General features: G+C 35.9%; 1 protein-coding gene and 1 long non-coding RNA gene across 30 annotated transcripts in view; one reads left to right on the top strand and one right to left on the bottom strand.

Moving 5' to 3' along the window:
- Positions 1-13203, top strand: part of LOC125617018 — a 19185-nt gene extending 5982 nt beyond the window's left edge. Inside the window, exons 2-4 of the long non-coding RNA XR_007347877.1 lie at positions 8914-8920; positions 10953-10962; positions 13193-13203. This is a non-coding gene — a long non-coding RNA (uncharacterized LOC125617018). The remainder of the gene's footprint in view (positions 1-8913; positions 8921-10952; positions 10963-13192) is intronic.
- Positions 1-15855, bottom strand: part of Zbtb20 (zinc finger and BTB domain containing 20) — an 809739-nt gene that overhangs the window by 363618 nt on the left and 430266 nt on the right. The gene's annotated exons all lie outside the window — the stretch shown is intronic.

Below are 15855 nucleotides of genomic sequence, written 5' to 3'. Positions count from 1 at the left end.
AAAGAGAGAGAGAGAGAGAGAGAGAGAGAGAGAGAGAGAGAGAGAGAGAGAGAGAGAGAGAACACTTTTATTATACATTTAAGATTTAAAGAAAGTCAGTATGAAGAATCTAAAGGTGTTCTAGGGAATAGAGTGACAGAAAGTTCTAAATGAGAATTCCAGAAACCACAGGTTCTTAAATAGAAGTGTCCTTTAAGGGAGGAATTCTATAGGGAGTTTGAATTAAGTGTCCCTGTTGTAGCATCTAAATGTTTTCTCTTTCATTAAGGCTTTGGGGTTTGAATGTACTTTGTCATGAGAAAAAACAAAAATAGAGCTTTATACAGAGAAAGTAAAAAACAAGAGAAAGATGAGTTTATATAACTGCCTTTTTACATAAATATTACATCAGGATACATTTCAAGTGAAAACTCATGCGCGCTTGCTCTCTCTCTCTCTCTCTCTCTCTCTCTCTCTCACACACACACACACACACACACACACACACACAATCTTTCTTATCCTCTGTTTTAAAATTAATTTCATGCTTAGCATATTTTTGATTTTTCATAAAATAAATGAAAACACCTCAAAATTATTTCAGTCTTAAATTACCTGGAAAATTCATCACATCACAGAGGGTCACAAAGTCTTGTTTTAAAGCCAGTTAAGGCACTGACAATTATGGGATGTTTTGCTGCAGCCTAGGGCAACTAGAAATGGCCCTAGATGTTAACTAACTCCCTTCTAAACAGTCTGAGAAAAGGGAAAAAAACTGTAAGTTTCCCCATCTGTTATTTCCTTTTTTTTTTCCTTTTTGGCTGTGGAAAAGTAAAATTATGCAAGAGCTCGTGAATGTAAAGGCTGTGTGTGCTTTTTCCCTTTTTGTCTCTGTGTACCGGTTATGCGATGTTGCGTAACTGAGTACAGAGTAGGCGGTTAGCGTTTACTATTGATTTACACTATGCTATCTAATGAATTCAGAACACTAAAAAGAATGGAATAGGGGGGTGGAGTAAAAAGAAAAAGAAAAGGACAGGGTGAGAGGGGGCACAAAAAAGGAAAAAAAAACAAGGGGAATGAGAAAGAGCTTATTTTGAAAATTCTGATGTTTGGGATAGGTTTATTTTTACTTTAGCTCTTACTTTTGGTTATTATTCAGGTCTCAGAAAAATGGATTTGAGCTGGTGACCCCAATATTCCAATCCTATTTCTAATGAGGATTACTGGCTGGTAAATGTTTGAAAGTATAAATGTGTCAAATTACTTGAAAGCAATTCCACTAAACTGTCAGACTTCTCCATATGCACCTATTTATTATTTGAATGCATTTGTGAATCTGTGTCTCTGACAGCCAATGCTTTGGTCCAACTAGTTTACCTATTTGCAAATATTGTTTGAGAGATACACAGGGCTATTGTCAGGGCAAAGAAAAGTATATTTTACCATTTCCTTTAAGAATACATAAGGAATATATTTAGAAATCTTTGAATAAATCACATACTACTTTGAAGGAAATAATTATTTGGCTGATCAGAACAACCCAATATAGGATAATAAGAGAGAAATGGAAAAAATAAAGAAGAACCCCAAACTAATGGACAATACTTGTACAATAATTTCTTATATTTTGTCTATAGAGGGCATTTGACTTTTCCATCAGGACCAGTATAGATATTCCCAGTCATCCAAGGATGAAGTGCTTCCTGTGCTACAAACTGACTTTTCAAAGGTCAGGCCAGAAAGTAGGGGAGAAGTCATTTCTACCTCTAGGTCTGGATCTTCCTGTACAGAAGTGCCCTCCTAAGGCTGAGAACAAAAACAAAAGTGAATGATAGAAGCACAAATTCTCTTTATTTATCAGTTAGCTAGAGAGATAGATAAGAACTTGTTTCTTTTCTGAACATATGTTATAAATAGTGACTGGGGAATATCACAGGAGTTAACCTAAGGAAAGAACAAGAGTTTAGTTTTCTCTTTTTACTTATTTCAGTAGAAAACGTTAAAGGAATGCCTACTCCATCCATTTGGTAAACATGCTTTAAGTGCCAATGGCAATAGCACATATTTGTATATCTAGCATCCAATACTAGCTGACCCCTTTTGTGCTCAATAAATATTTCTTGAAACTGTTGAGTGGTTCTGGAAGAAACATCTCTGTTCGAAAGGTGCTCTAAAAAAGTCTCAGAAAACATATTCCAGTATTTTACAGGAAATCTTAAACAGTACTACTCTATTCTTAATCTGCAGGCAAAATAATGATGTAAAGGATATTTCAGCCAGTTATTTAGTAGGAGTCAGTTGACTTCAGTTCCATTTTGTTAGAAAAAAAAGCTTAACAAAAATTATAATACTGATAACATCAGCAAAGTTTTATGTTCATTTCCACCTGCCATTTTGGGCTATGTTATTCATTTCAATCCTGGGCACTGAAAAGTCCATTTTAATTTCCATGGACACATTATAAAGGAAACATCATGGGATATCAACATAATTCATCTTTTAAAAAATACTGAGAAGAATGTAGCCATTTAGTAATGGAAGATAATATGGCTTTTGTCGAGGGGCAAGGCAGGTTGAGTTTTGATTAGGTTATGCAAATTTAAATTAATAGAAGGGCAACCGAGAATGTACTGATTTCCATTTTCTTGGTCAAACAGGAGTTTTATGAGAAAAAAATAAATTCTGAATTAGAAAGTGCCTTCTTTCGGTTAACTGAACAGTAAGACCTTTAGAGAAAGTATCACAACTGCTATTTCTCAAAAATTTCAGCTGAAGATTCAACTAAATATGCTTGACAAGGTAACCATATTACTTTTTACAAAGAAGGGCCATCATTTTGTTAATAGTCTAGGACTAAGTATTCACATTTCAGTCAAAAATTTAAAACATTTTTTTTTTAAACTTTGGCCATCCGTTTAATGTAATCAGATTCAACAACTTCAATAAGCATTCTGGCAATATGTCATCAAGATCATTCCATGTGATTTTGCATCTCAAGGATTCTTGAAACTGGAAGAGAACTTGCCTGTCCTCCTCATTTTATATATGAAGATCATGAGGCTCAGAATTAATTTTCTCAGGAGCATATATATATATATTTTGATATAGAGCTGGGACTAGTATCTAAAGCTTACAGTTCATTATTTCACAGCCTAGACTAAATCAAAGTATATAAACTGAAACTTATTTTAAATGCCATAGGGAAAGATTTCAAAGGATTCTTTTATAAGACAAGAAGTCCTTACATTATGTAAAATGTTCACCTCAAAGCTATCGTATACTTAATTTTTTATCTTAAATGTGAGCCTGCTGTTTAAATTGTTGCTTTTCCTCTTCCTCCTCTTATTTTTTGGATCTTTGACTACAATCTTTGCCACCTGATCTCGAACTTCCTTATCTAGCTCATATCTATCTTCTTTTCCTGACTTCAAATTCTTTCTTTTCTCTCACTTTTCAGCTGTTTAGTCAATTTTAGTTTTTCCTTTTTATAATAATAATAATTATTATTTTTTTTTCTAATGTGCTTTGATATCCTCAGAAATTATAAGGGAGGAAAAAATGGTAAATTCAGTAATATATAATAAATAGGCTTTTGATATGTACTAAAAATGAAAAAAACAATTGCAGCATGATATTGCTGACTGAGGGTGAACAACAGCTACAGGATTCCTTCTAGAATGCTCTAGCCATCTAGACCTCTGTGTTGTCAATAAGGGCATTGTGTAAAGTATCTTATCAAGGAGAACAAAGGCTCTCTAGATCACTCATTTTTCCACTACGCCAGGTCACCTATCTTTTTCCTCTTACTTTTTTTCCCATTGCATGGATACACATATTTGAGACTGATTCTGCCACAAGAGGAGAGTGGCAGAAATCCCAATGGTTTAATGTGGCTCAATGATACAGGCCAAACTCTCAATTCCAAAAAAGTCAGAAAAGACATGTACTAAAATTGTAGTTACATGGAATATGAAGTCTGAGGAGGGTAAAGGATACTCAGATCTAAGAAGTAAGTCTCTGGATAGCGGGGGCATTGATCCCAGAATCACTGTAATTAAGATTGCACATTGTTTCCATTAATGAACCTTACAAGTATGGGATTTAGAATTTAGTTAAAATGGTCAGCTCTGGGCTGAAATGCACCTCCAAATATCTTACAGTAGAAGGCATTTCCCCTTCCTATTCCATAAAAAAAAATACAGCAAATATTCATCAATGTCAATGACACTTCTAAAAGGATTTTTTTCTGTAGTTGTAGATGGACAAAATGCATTTATTTAATTTTTTTTATTTTTATGTGGTGCTAAAGATCAAACCCAGTGCCTCACACATGCTAGGCAAGCGCTGTACACCGAGCTACAGCCCCAGCCCTCAATGACATTTTCATTTGGTCCTTACACCTTTCCCTAAAGGTGGCAGGTGCTAATCAACAAACAATCTACAGGAACCAGAGTGAGCAATATATACTCTAGAATAAAGGACATTAACATCTAACCTGGTATATGAATGGGCAATAAAAGGAATTCTTATTATTTTAAAGGCTTCATATACATCACTTCATTACACTCTACTTTGTTGAAAGCTCCTCCACTCCTGTTTGCTAACTCATTTTGTAGAAAACATTACAATTACAGGAGAGAGGAATTTCTGATGGTTTCCTTAGACCTTCTTTTCCTCATAAGCCCATTCTCTGGTGTTTATTAGATAATTAATCTTTTTTTTTTAAAGAGAGAGCGAGAGAGATAGAGATAGAGAGAATTTTTTTTTAATATTTATTTTTTAGTTCTCGGCAGACACAACATCGTTGTTTGTATGTGGTGCTGAGGGTCGAACCCGGACCGGACGCATGCCAGGCGAGCGCGCTACCGCTTGAGCCACATCCCCAGCCCAAGATAATTAATCTTTACAATCTCTTGTTTCTATTTCTCTAGCATTGGCTATAGTGTCTAACACCTCCAGTATGACACTCTGCCATAATGGTGAAGAAAGGAAGTAGGAAAAAATCACAAACATATGTTTCATTAGTAGACTAGAGGAAACAAGTATTTATTGAGCATACACTACATATCACATATTCTGAATATTATTTCATTTAATGCAAACACATTGTGAATTAGCACTGGCCCAAGTTTTATAGATTAGCAACCTAGTGACAGATCTGGTACTATTGTGTCTAAGGGCACACAGCTAATTAAAAAGTTGGGAGTGAGGTCTGAATCAGGGTTTGTGTCACTCTGGGACCCACATGTACTGCAAATATACCACAATGCCAGGAGCAGGAGATAAAGCCATCTAACCTGAAATTCTCCATGCTGATGGTAAGAGTTACTGAGGCTCCAAATAGGTGGTGGGAAGGTAAAGGACTCCTAGGAGAAAATTAGTCCTTGTTTTGCTCTTGGTTTTGATAAATCCTTGTTTATTTAGAGGCAAATACCTGAACACTTATTTGGAAAATATTCTTTGTCTTGGAAAAGGAAATACACAATCTCCTAGGACTCTTTAATTTTAGTGTTTTTAAAAATTCCTTTAAAGATTTATACTAGATAAAAATTTTAAAAATATGCATATAAAATCACAAATGATTGATACAACATTAAAATTTCAGTCTCTCTCTCTCTCTCTCTCTCTCTCTCTCTCTCTCTGTGTGTGTGTGTGTGTGTGTGTGTGTGTGTATAATTTTTTTCTCCTTGCCAAAATTTCTGGCAATTACTATAAAGTACTAGGCTAACGTAAATATGTTAAGCCAGGAGAAAAGGAAGCAAATAAAAAGCAAGAATATGTATGTACATAATTTCCTTATACTTTAAGTTTAAAATATTTCTTAAGCAAAATAGGTCATAGCGCTTTAGTTGAGATTGTGTGTGTCTGTATAAAGATAAAAAAGTTTTACTCTCTTAATTTGGTAAACAACTATTATTTTTTTAGAGTTTTCTTCACTTGCTATTTTATATATTATTTTATAATATTCTCTTATAAATAAACACTTGTTCCAGATAATATTAGAACTCATCTGGTAAATAACAGAAGTTTTGAAAAGTCTGTAGTCTGAAACCTTGTACAATTTTTTAAATTTACATCTTAGTAGAAAGCATTCTTTCAAAATAACACAAAATAAAAAGTATACTCCATTTTATTCACACAATGAAATTTTGAGGATGAATCTTACATAGCTGTGTGTGTGTGTGTGTGTGTCTGTGTGTCTGTGCGCGTACTCGAAGGCGCAGTATATTATGCTCAAGACCACTGGGACACTTTTTTAGAAAACATTTTTAAAATCATAATTTGGCAAAGAAATTCACAACAAAGTAACCATAGCCAAAAGGATTTGAGAAAAGAATGAACAGGTCTTTAGGCAGTACCAATTCATTCACCTTTCAGGGAATTCTTATTGCTTTGGCATTTCTTCCTCCCCCTCCTCCCCAAAGTCTAAACTTGGATTCTTAGCAGGACGGTAGAAACATTAACTCCTGATATAGAAGAAGCACCAAAGAGAAAACTGGAACACACTGCTGTCCCTCTTGTCCCATCCCATCAGGAAAAGCCATGGTAAACTAAGCAACAGCAAACACTCTGTCTGTGGTACTGGACAAAAGCAGGCTATGTATCTGTACACATCTAGAGATCACTTCAAATTTTAGCCTCCCTGGGTGCTCTTGCAACAAAGCCAGAGAAGAGAGAAAATCTGTTAGAGAAATAGATGTAGGTGAGAGGAAAAGAGGGGATACTTTCCTCTTGAAAATCAAATTTAAACACATGAGTAAGATATAACTTGCAACATTAAAAAATAAATTATCCAGTTTACTTGAACCAGCTAAAAATAACTCACAGTATCCTCCTTACTAAAACAAAACAAAATAGAGCAAAACTCACAACCAATTATTTTGACTGGTGAGAACAGACAGTGATATGAAAGTAACAGATGGAAGCCCATTTTTACTCACACAACACACTCACTGAGCACAACTGCAAGCGTGCGCTCGACAATAACTTAACAATGGGGACTCTGGCCTTATGCTTCAAAATATTTCCTTCAGGTGGGTTTCCTTAAAGACTTTCGAGGGGCTTGTTCTGTACAAGCCCCTCTGAAGAATGTAGAATGAAACAACCCATCTGTCCAAACCTAGAAACAAGAAGAGTTGCAAATCATAGCCTGGGGACAAAAGAAATCCAGGTGTCACCTTTGCCAAATCTTTTCTCAAGAATGAAATAGGTTTTCTTTTCTTATTTATTTTTGTTGTCTGATAGTACTTTTCAGGAGAAGTGGTATATCTGTACTCTTAAAAACACTACCTGATATCTAAAAACTTTCATAAATCAAATAATTAAAAGCAATAAATCTCCCTGCTAATTTCTCCTCAAAGTTGAAAGAAAGGTTATTTTTCTTACCTTACATAGTGCCTTCTGATCTGTCAGTGTCATTCAGTCAATAATTTCAATGTCAGTTACTGATTTTCAACTCTTTTATTACAAAGACTTCAAGCAATAATGAAATGGTGCTGATCTGCTTGCTTTCACGCTATATAACGTCTATATTTATATGCTTATGCTTCTATTTGGATCTATATTTATCTGCTTTATCTGCCTACAGTGCATCTGTTTCTCATACACACAGACATATATTTATATATATACACATACTGTATATATATATGTGTGTGTTATATATAAACACACATACCACAAAAAATGTATGAATGTATGCTAGTGTGCTTACTTCAACAACCTTGTAGGTGCATAAATACTCAGACACATGACAAATACACGAAGCACATAAATGTACATGTAAACATAGTTGCACGGGGAAAAGCATAGCTTAACCACAGTCCTGTCTGCCAAACTTGGCTGTTGGCCTTGAGACTTATACACTGTTGTACGATGTGTCATTGACTACTCTGAGAAAAGAAAAGCCTTCTGAAAGCAAAACTGTATGAGTAAATAGAGACCAGGCATTCCCACTCACTCATTTTAGAGAGGAGGAAACTGAAATACTAAGAGGTAAAATGCAGAGTTTACAGCTTTATAGTTGCAGAACTGGAAGTAGAATCTAAGAATTGGCCTTCTAGACAAAAGTTCTTTCTATCATGCCTAGTTGAAATGATGAAACATCATTTTTTTTCAAACACAATGCTATTATTATCTAATTGCTATTCTTTCCTATTTTCCCTTTTCTTGCTACGTATAAGCAACCAATGTTCACTGAGCGTCAGATACTATTCTAAGTAATATACATGTACTATTCCATTTAACCCATACGATATGTCTATAAAGTACGGATTATTACTCATACCTATTTTGCAGATTAAAAAAAAATAGGTGTAGTGACTTAAATAACTCACCTGAAACTACATAGCTAGTAAGGAGAAGCCATGAGCTCCTGTGATGCTCAAGGGCCTACTTTTCCAACTAGACTAGGATGTCTTCTTAATATGCATTGGAATGTCATATCAAACCCCATACCACCACCACAGCCTAATAATCTTTTTATTTTTATTTTTTGTACCAGTGATTGAACCCAGGAGTGCTTAACCACTGAGACACATCCCTACCCCTTTTTATTTTTATTTTGAGACAGTGTCTCATTAAATTGCTGAGGTTGGCTTTGAACTTGTGATTCTCCTGCCTCAGCCTCTCAAGCTGCTAGGATTACAGGTGTGCACCACAGTGCTTGGAGTAACAATTTCATAATCTGACATCTGCTCTGTTTCAGGATATATAATAAGCCTAAAGCAGAGGCTCTCTCAGACTGAGGAAAAAATAAAAAAAGGCCATTAGGGATGCATAAGCTAACTATGCCCAGAAAGTATCCCATGCACTCTAGAAAACTGAAATATGCAAAATTCAGGCCAAAACCCTTGCTCCAGGGGTAGTCTTATGTGATTTAAAGTCTTAATAATTTGTAGTTTATGAACATTTTATGTAATTTCATTGAAGGATCAGAGTAAACTGGTAATACTGATTCAGATGGGAAATCAGGGCACAAGAAGTCAAAGAGAAAAAAGCAAAAGGAACAAAGAACCAAAGCCCAGCTCTTCTTCTTCCTCTTTTGGAGCAAACGAACACCCATGGAAAAAGTACAAAGCCCATTTAGTCCTACTCGAGGGTTAAGGACATATTCAGAAAAGAAAAGATGTCTACATATGGCATGTAATTTTATACAACTCTCTTCAGATAGTAACAAGTTGAGTCATCCCAACACAGAGTTTTACACTTTGGTCGGCTAAAGCAGAACCCAGTACCAGGAGATGCCATGTGGATTTGTGAAACTCCCTGGGGCATACTGCAACCATAAGCCAAGGCTGGGAAATTACACTGATCCATACATGCAGCTCTTCATCTGTGACATATTGATAATTACTCTTTATTTGTGAATTAAATCCAAGTTATAAAAATAATTTTCAGACATTTGTCACAAATGGTACATTTTACTTAACTCTATAAGATCATCATCTAGCCCATGTCTATAGGAAATGGGAAATATCATGCTATAGGGCCTGAGAGTATCGAAAGATTATGGCCTTGAGGGAGAGAGACAGGTTTCCCACTTATTTACTATATAGCTTCACTCATGTCACTTAAATTGCTCCAAATCTTCATTTCATCAACTGTGGAATAAAGAATAAAAGCATGTATTTTGCAAGAACATCATGAAGAACAGAGATAGTCCCAGCACAATGTCTCCCTCACAAAGGAGAGCATTAAATATTAATTGTTATATGTTTAGGAAGGCCACTTGGCTGTGACTTTCTATTGTAGAAAGAGTACGAAACTCTCCCAGGAGTAACATGAGATGTGAGGTACTTTTTATCCTGGTTTAATCAAAGATGAACTTTTTGGTGATCAGGTATGTTGCAAGTAACGACAGAAATAAAAGCATTTCATAGTGTAACATTTTCAGTGGAAGATCTGAAGGCACTTTGCTTTTGTGAATACTGGTGCTGCCATTTAACAACAATTGGGCAAAATGAAGCTCAGGGATAGATTCCCCCAAATCAATAATAGTAATAATAAAAAAGTCACTAGCAGGGGTAAATAGAATTTCTGTCTTTTAACATCTAAATCCCATAGTGTCCAGCTGAGTAATAGCTGATTCAAGGTCACAGATACAAAGGGCCATGTTTTCCCTGAAGCTCTGTGAGATTATTCACTGAGGCCAAAAAACATTAGGTAATGCTGTGTACATCTGTTGAGATAACGAGGGCAAGTCAGGGTTAGGTCAGGGTTTAGGTTATGGGGTGGGGTGAAGAGTGGCTTTTAGATCAAGTGGTGAGAGCAGTTTAATTTAGGAAAAAGAACAAGCCATACAATATTTAATATAAGAGGAAAGAAAAGGGGAGATAACCACAACCAAGAGAAGGTGGATGGGAACTGAGACCCTGTGGGGCTGAAAGGGGTAACCATGCCTCAAAGAGGCAACCCTCCCACTTCACATACACTGAGAAGTGAACAAAAAAGCCCAGGGTGCGGCATAAATCCTGCTACCCCAATAACACACACAGATGTTCCACCATTGTTTTCTTTTATGCACATTTTAATTAAGAGATCAGAATCAAGCATTAAAATGTTATTAAGTGGCTTGTTTACATTTTCACTATGTCATTTATTATGAATTTTCAGGACTATTTGAAACTTTTGTGTCACTGCTACAATTGTCCCACTAACTTTACATCCCTTTAGCCAACTGAGTTAATTGTGGGAGAACCTTTTCAGTCAAAGCACTAGAATAGGCACACACATTCAGTGAATTCCCAACTATACCTACTGGAAGCCTGACAAACTACAGTCAGTTAACACAGCCTCAAGTCCCAGGTCCATGCAACCTTTTAAATTTTTCATTCCAACCCAATTTCAAATATTCTCCCATTTTCCTCCAAGAAAATAGTCTGCCGTGCCTTTTCCTAAACAGTCTGAAAATCTTAGGAACTCCAAGATACCATGGAGGAACCTGCTAGGAGATTAATAGACTCCCCCAGAGGGCACACGGTGGGAGAAGAGGTAGAATTTTTCTCCCCCTACCCCTTTGTTTATTTCTAGTCTACATCTTGCCCCTGTTTATCCCCTCAGAATTCCCTTGCCTTTTCTGTGTTACTCTAGGATTGAAGTAAATACTCACACTTCCCCTTCTCCCAGTTGTCAGGGATATCAAGACTTATTCAGAGAATCCACATGCATGTGTGGATCACAGGTGTCCTGTAATCTGTCTACACTGCATGACTTAAATATTTAACCATAGGGCATTGTCCTGAAAGTCCACAATTATTATTAGGCCTTATAAATCATGAGCATGGGATTGTTAAGGGCTCAGAGGGCAGGATTCAAGTCTCAAGAATGCTCAGTTCAGTGCCTATCACATTGTGAGTTATCAATTAGTTCAAGTTAGAGAGGTAAAACTTTTTCTTTCTTTCTCTTGTCTGCGATCCAGGATAAGCAGAATGCTTGCACACAGCAGGCATAAGAAATGAACACATTCCAATCTTACTGTCACTTTATATTACTTTAAACTGTCTCAGTTACAACAGTGTTTTGGTAACTCTAGGTATAACCTTGAGGTAGGAGTAAATTAAGTTTCTGCTACAACTGGTGGCCCAAACAGGACACAGAAAAGAGCAATAGTTTTGAATCAGTTCCTTTGGGAAACATTAAGATGTTATCATAGAAAGAATAAAATTGGTACAGTGCTCTGTAGAACATCTTATCAATATGTATTATAAACTTAAAAAGATATGAATACTGTTGACCAGAAATTTCACCTCTAGGAATTTATCTAAAGGACATAATCAAAGATGTTTGCAAAAATTTACAAGCAAGAAGATTTCTCATGACATTAATTGTAATGGTGAAAAACTGGGTATCTTATCTGACAAAAAAGGGTTGATTAAGTAAATGATAGAACATTAATTTACTGGAATACTATGCAGTTATTAAAAATAATATTTTGAATACTGCTTAGTGACGTGAAGACTTTTAAAAATATTGCTAAGAGAAAAAATATATTTATTTATTATTTATTTGGGGAGGTACCCAGGATTGAACTCAGGGGCACTCAACACTGAGTGAATTCTCAACCCTATTTTGTATTTGATTTAGAGACAAGGTCTCACTAAGTTGCTTAGTGCCTCACCATTGCTTAGGTTGGCTTTGGACCTGCAATCATCCTGTTTCAGCCTCCTGAACCACTGGGATTATAGGCAAATTCCACTGCACCCAGCAGCAAAAATGTATTTATACAAGCCTTTTTCCCAAAAGGTTTTAAAAGTGACTTTCTCTAGGCATTTTTGTTCCTAGCAGTCTTCTTTCTCCTGTTTTTATAAAAAGTCAAATTCTAAAACCTTAAGTTTTTTGAGTATGTAGTTATAACAGATACTAGATCTCTTAAATAAATAACACTTCAATAGCCCTGTATTTTAACTTTATACTTACCTTACAAAAATATCAATGGGCTGTGAGTTAATAATAGGGAATATTTTAATTTGGAAAGGGCTTCTGAACCTATTTTTTATAGTCTTAAATTTTGCTTTTAATTCAGGCTCCTTAGTATAGATTACTATTAATATTAATAATATGTTATATTATTTAGGCCCACAGCATAATATTTTGGCTCTTTAGAATTTTTCAAACTGTTGGTTTCACTAATGTTCTATCACTTAATAGGTGTTGATGCTATAGAGAATAAACTAGGCACACAAAGTCATTCAGGAAAATAAGGATGAACTTAGTTTAATGCAATCTAATTCCCTGAGTGGTATTTGATGTAATAATTATGGTACTTTTCATTCCTACAGTTCCTTGTAAGATAATCACCCCTTTCCAGGGCTCTTACTACCCCTACACTATATCCACCCATACATCATTCTGCAGCAGACTTTAAAGCAGAAAGAAAATATAGGAACCATGACAAACTATAGGTGGTCCCAAGTTATAAAACAGGAAAAGGATACATAATAAATTAGTACTAAAATAAAATTAGGCAGAGATTTGAAAAAAAAAGTTGAGCCATGATTCTTCAGAATGTGTTAAAAGTCCAGGGGCTCCTGCTACAAGAAACAGCTCTACTTATAGCTCCAGGATATGTGGGAACATTAATCCTAATAAGAAATCATAGCTTCAGAAAGGAGGAATGTTCTGAAACAGGCTGCCTGTGGAAAAAACAAATGCCATGGCCATTCCAAGACCTATACAAAAGATTTCCAGAATGATACTCAGGCATTTGCAGTTTGAACTCCAAAAGTGATTCTGAAATACACTGGAGCAGAGAACCAGTGAGCTACAGAGCAAGTTCAAATCCTTTAACTCTAGCAAACTTGTATAAATTCATGCTGACTTTTTACTCCACAAACACAAATTCTGATCATGCTGGGACATCTTTACTTTCCATCCTTGCTTCTCCACAAAGAGAAAGCTAGTTTTTACTCTTTGTATATCTGCTATGACTTCTCCTTTTCTGGGATGCCATAACTGCTCCTACTTCAAATCTTCCCCACCTTCAACTTTTACTTCACTATAATGCATATGGATTTCCCCTACATTTAAAATATAGAATGTTTATCTTTCCCCTCTGTCTTATATTATTATGCAAATAATAATACATGTCTGTTTACAGATCATAAAACATGTGTTCTCAGGAAGTAGTCCTCTTGGTACATCTTTGCCATGCATACCAGTGATTTTCCAAGAATGGCAGAATGAATGAAATAGCATTTTCACATCCATTAAATAACATAGGGCATGTGTATTTATCTACCCAAACTGCTCACTGTCCGTTCTTTGCTCCCTGCACCCTTACATTCTAAGTAAAATTCACACACAGAAATAAAAACACTGAATCTCCAACTCTAACCCCTCCTCTGAGTTCCTGTGTCATATATCCAACCCACTTATTACATCACTTCACTTGAATAAGAAGCTCCAAGTCAATGTGCCTGTATTTTAGTCAGCTTTTTCTCTGCTGTGACTAAAGTCCTGACAAGAACAATTTTAGAGGAGGAAAGTTTATTTGGGGGCTCACAGTTTCAGAGGTGTCAGTCCATAGACAGCTGGTTCCATTCCTCAGGAGTACTCAAGGCAGAACATCATGGTGGAACAGTGTGGCAGAGGGAAGCAGCTCAAGCGAAGATCCAGAAGCAGAAAGAGACTCCATTTGCCAGATACAAAATACATACCCAAAGGCATGCCCCCCAGGGACAGACCTTCTCCAGCCACACCATACCCTCTTCCAGTCTCCACATAGTTAATCCCATTAGGGGATCAACTCCTTGATTGGATTAAATCTTTCTGAACTTAATTATTTCTCCTTTAAATCTTGCATTGTCTCACACATGAGCTTTTTGGGGACACCTCACATCCCAACCATAACAGTGTACTAGATCTAAATCATAATTATCTCTCCCCCAAAATCTGTTCATCCCCTCATACCTCACATACCTCTCTACTCCACGAGTTAAAGATCTGCCCTTTATCCAGTGGCTCAAGTGAAACACATGAGACTCATTGCATCTCTTTCATCTGCACCACATCAAGTTTTTTAGCAACTGTTATCAAGCCTATCCTCAAATAAGGCAGGATTGAACTACTTTCCAGTCCCCACTGCCATTGTTCATGAAATACCTGGGCTACCATAATAATTCCTAACTTCTCTTCCTGCCCCACCTGTGACCCTGTTAGTCTCTTCTCCGTAGAGCAGCCACAGATCTCATTTGATCCATAAACGAGAACACATAACCTTTAAAAAACCCTCTTATGGCTTCCTGCCAGTCTCTGGGGTGGCCTACATGTTCTGGTTCCTACCTAGCTACACGATCATTTCTCACTTCACTCGGTTTGAGCTACAGATTTCTTCTTGCTCTTCCTGGAATATTTCAAGTTTTTCTTACTTCAAGGACTTTACAATCTCCCTTTCTTCTGCCTAAAATGTTCTCCTTCCTGGTCACCACATGCTTAGCTTCTTCTCATTATCTAACCTTTTTTATTTTTTCAAATATATTCTGCTCAATACTATCTTCCCTATCTCCTCTAGCACTTTTTCCATAGTTTATCCCTATTTTCTATCTACTTACCCTGTGCTATTTTCTTCCTAGATCTAACAATTTCTTAGGATGACTTTTTTATTTACTTATTTTTTTGCTGTCTCCTTTATTATAAATTTTCAGAGGAAAATTTGTTTAATTTTTTACTATATTCCCAGTAATTAGAACAATGTCAGAAACATTATAGGTGCTTGACAGCTACTAAATAACCAAACGTATAAGGTATTTAGCATAATGTGTAAGTAGATGAGTAAAGTATGGCAGCACTTATAAATCTCATCCCAAGCACATAAACTTTGAATAGAAAATATTTTTTCTTCATAATGCATGGATCCTCTGGATTGTTCCAGAGGCCTATATTCTTTACATCTGACAGTGTTGGAAACAACCTAAATAGTACAGATCAGGTCCTAAAATACAATTGTTGGAATGGATAAAGTCAAATTCAACAGTTATAAATGCGATCTCCTTCAATTTTTCTAAAGGAGAGGTTTTCCCATGCAAACTGGTCCTGGTAAATTAGGGTATGAGCCTGTGCTTAAAAAACTCCCAATCTTGGGGTGGGGGGGGAGGATAAGTTATCTTTTTGTGCTATTTATTTTGTAAAATTACCAAGTATAGCTCATCTTTGTATCTACAATGTTCAGAACATTGCTGAGCAGAGAGCAGAACTTCAATAAATGTTTATTAAATAAATGAGCAAACTGATCCATGAAACAAACAACAAAATTTTAAGTGCTTTTCTTCTATCCCTAAGCTTTGTGATAGTGTTAACTAATCTCAGTGAATAAAACAACTGCCTTGATTAGACATATACATATATATATATTTTTCACTGAGATTAGTTAACAAT

Source organism: Marmota marmota, unplaced genomic scaffold (assembly GCF_001458135.2).
Source record: "Marmota marmota marmota unplaced genomic scaffold, marMar, whole genome shotgun sequence".
In the NCBI taxonomy this organism is placed as follows: Eukaryota; Metazoa; Chordata; class Mammalia; order Rodentia; family Sciuridae; genus Marmota; species Marmota marmota.
This window is presented reverse-complemented; position numbering and strand designations above follow the sequence as displayed.